Below are 3,591 nucleotides of genomic sequence, written 5' to 3' on the forward strand. Positions count from 1 at the left end.
TGGGTTGTCTTCGCTCCTCTGGAGTTCTGCGGTGGATGGCTGACTATTGCTCTTCCTGGGTCCTTCCCAGCCCGGCCCGTCTGGTGGCGGAACTCCATCTCTGGCGGCAAAAAATGAGCCTCTCGAATGATGTGTTCCAAATACAGGTTGAAAATATATGGAGACAGGATGCATCCTTGACATACTCCTTTCCTGATTTTGATCCATGAAGTGTTTCCTTGCTCTGTTTTGACAAATGCCTCCTGGTCCAAGTACAGGTTTCACATGAGCACAATCAGGTGTTTTTGGAATTCTCATTCTTCTTAAAGTTAGCCACAATTGGTTGTGATCCACACAGTCAATGCCTTTTTATAGTCAATGTAACACAGATATACATTCTTCTGGTACTCTCTGCTTTTAGCCAAGATCTATCTGACTTTGGTAATGATGTCCCTAGGGCCATGGATTCTTCTTAACCCAGACTGTACTACTGGTTGTCCTTTGTTGATGTACTGTTCCAGTTTGGGTTTTGGTTGTTGGGTTTCTTTTTATCCTCTTCAGCAGGATTTTGCTTACATGTGATATTAGTGATGTTGTTCAATAATTCCTGCACTCTATCTGATCACCCTTTTTTGGAATGGGAATAAATATGGACATCTTCCAGTTAGCTAGCCAGATAGCTGTGGTCCAGATTTCTTGGCACAAACTGGTGACCATGTCCAGGGCAGCATTTATCTGCTGTAATATGTCAATTGATATTCTATCAATTCCTGGCCCCTTGTTTTATTTGCCAATGCCTTCAGAGTACCTTCTTGGTCATACATTGTTTCATTAAATTCTTCTGTGTCAGCCAGTTCCTTTTGGTACAGTGACTCTGTATACTTCTTCCACCTTTTGTTGATGCATCCTGGATCATTCCGTATTCTGCCATAGTATCTTCAACTTTGCAACTTGAGGCTTGAATTTGTTCTTCAGTACCTCCAGCTTAAGAAATGCCAAGTTCATTCTTTTTGATTCTCTGATTCTATCTCTTCACACATTTCATTATAATACTTTGCTCTGTGTTCTTGAGCTGCCCTTGATAACCTTCTGTGCAGCTCCTGAACTTCTTAATATCCTCCCTTTGCTTTGGCTTCTTGGCGCTCTAGTGCAGTATTCAGAGTCTCATCTGACATCCATCTCAGACCTTTCTTCCTTTACTGTCTTTGTAATGACCTTTTCCGTTCATCATGGATGATATTTTTTACATCCTCCCACAGCTCAGCTCATCTTCACTCATTAGTGTCCAAGGTCTTAAACCCATTCTTGAGATGACTGTTCAATTCAGGTGGGATAAACTCAAGGCCATATTTTGGTTCTTGTGGATTTAATTTTGTTTAGCTTCGGTTTGAACTTGCATATGAGTAGTTGATCTGTTTCAGAGTCAGCATTTGGCCTAGTTTTCACAGCTGATATTAGGTTTTTTATTTATTAAGCAGTGATTCTTGTGTATGCTGTCTGGTGAGGTACATGTGTATAACCATAATTTGCATTTCTTTTAACATGTATTTGCAATGAATAAATCATTGATGGTACAAAATTCTGTCATTCTATCTCCAGCCTCATTTCTCTCACCAACAACATGTTTTCCTTCTACCGATCCTTCTACCTTGTTTCCAACTTTTGCATTCCAGTCACCTATCATTATAAATGCATCTTCGTTGCATGTTTGATCCATTTCCAATTGCAAAAGTTGGTAGAAATATATTTCTTCCTCTTTGGCTCTGGTAATCCAGCGACTCCCTCTCACAGGACCCCACCCCCAGGGCCTCTTTTCTTTATATTTCTCAACTCATTGTCATGAAATTGAAACTGACTCATTACTGATCCTCCAGCAAATTTCCAGAAACTGTAAATCATGTGGGACGAGATGGTCCAGCTCTCTCCCTCTCTCGGAGCAGCAATAGATTTGAACAACTTGCCTTTAGATTGGCAATTTCACTCCTAACCCACCGTGCCATCAGGTCTCCCTTCCTATGTATTGTTTTAGAACTCTTATAACTGATCTTCCAGTGGATTTTCACAGGCAGTAAATCACATGGGAGGAAATTGTCCATCTTTCTCCAAGGGAGCAGATTGTGGATTCAAACTGTATACCTTTGGTTGATAGTGCCATTCCTTATCACTAAGCCACAAGCTTATATATAGATGTTTGTTTAAATCAGTGATTCCCAAAGTGTAATCCTAGGAACACAAGTGTTCCTATGTGTATATGAATAAGTCTTATTTAGAAAAGTGTGTTTGCAAATTGGTTTGGAAAAGCGAGTGTGGCTAAACTAACTCTGCCACATTCTTAGCTGCAGGTCCCAGTATGGTCCAGAAATCCCAGACTGGGAGCTTGCTGAGCTTCCCAACTGAAATAGGTGCCTTCCTTTGGAGAAAGATCTTAATGTTTTAATAAACACATCTGAGAAAACTCTTATTTATAGATATACTGGTACCAGCAGTCAGAAGATCAGAAAACATATTGCACTGGGAAAGTCTGCAGTCTTTCCAACTTTTCTAAATTATTGAGGAGCAATGATGTTAGTTTGAGGACTAAGGTGCACCTGATCCTGGCCATGGTCCTTCCAGTCACTTGCAATGCATTGGAGAACCAGACAATGAATAAAGATGACAAAAGAATTGATGCCTTTGAGCTGTGGTCTTGGAGAAAAGTACTAAATATCCCATGGACTGCCAAAAGAACAAGTAGATAAGTCTTGGAGAAGGTGCAGCCAGAATGCTTCTTGGAGGCAAGGGTGTTGAAGCTTAGTCTCACAAACTTTGGGTATGTTACTGTTATTGTTGTTGTTGTTAAGTGCTGTCGAATCACAGGCGACTCATAGTGACCCTTTGAAGGAGAGTCCTCGATGCTTGGTTGCCTTTATCCTCTCCAGGTTCATAGGGTTTCCGGTGGCAAGCTGTTATGGAAGTGGATGCCACTCCTCCTTCCAAGCTTATTTTAATTGGGGAGTTCCACCCCACTCTCTGTCCACATTGGGTAGCTAGGGGAGGCTAGTACCCAGCTTGGAAAGGTAGCTAAAAAGTAAAATAGAGGAAAACCGTAACGAGGTGGATTGACCCAGTTACTTCAGCAATGGGCTCAAAAGTGTCAGAGATTGTGAGGTTGGCACAGGATAGGACAGGGTTCAGGTCTGTTGTTCCTAGGCTCACTATGAGTCACACTCAATGACACCTAACAACAACAGTGTTTGAAAAGACTACAGTATAGAATAAAGGCACAGTCATAGTCCTTTACATCAGGAAGGCAAAGGGCTACAAAAGGGTGAAGTACATGAAATCTCTTATTCATCCTTTTGAAAAGCCTCATGCAATCATTTTATCCATTGGTCATTCAAAAGAACCCAAAACCAAAAAGGCTGCAGGCAAGTCTAAGGAGATAGAAGAATGCATCCTAAGACATTGCATTTTACAGAAAGTTTTAAAGAAAAAACATATTTAGGATGACAAATTGCTGACAACCTAAAGAAGTATCTAACATAATCTGAGGCACAATTTAAAATAGAAATCTCATTGCGATTCATGTTCTGAGAACATTTTCGTTTCTAAAATGGGCTTAGTACAGCTTGG

Source organism: Elephantulus edwardii, unplaced genomic scaffold, assembly GCF_000299155.1.
Source record: "Elephantulus edwardii isolate Elephantulus edwardi_28Jun2011 unplaced genomic scaffold, EleEdw1.0 scaffold00063, whole genome shotgun sequence".
Taxonomy (NCBI): Eukaryota; Metazoa; Chordata; class Mammalia; order Macroscelidea; family Macroscelididae; genus Elephantulus; species Elephantulus edwardii.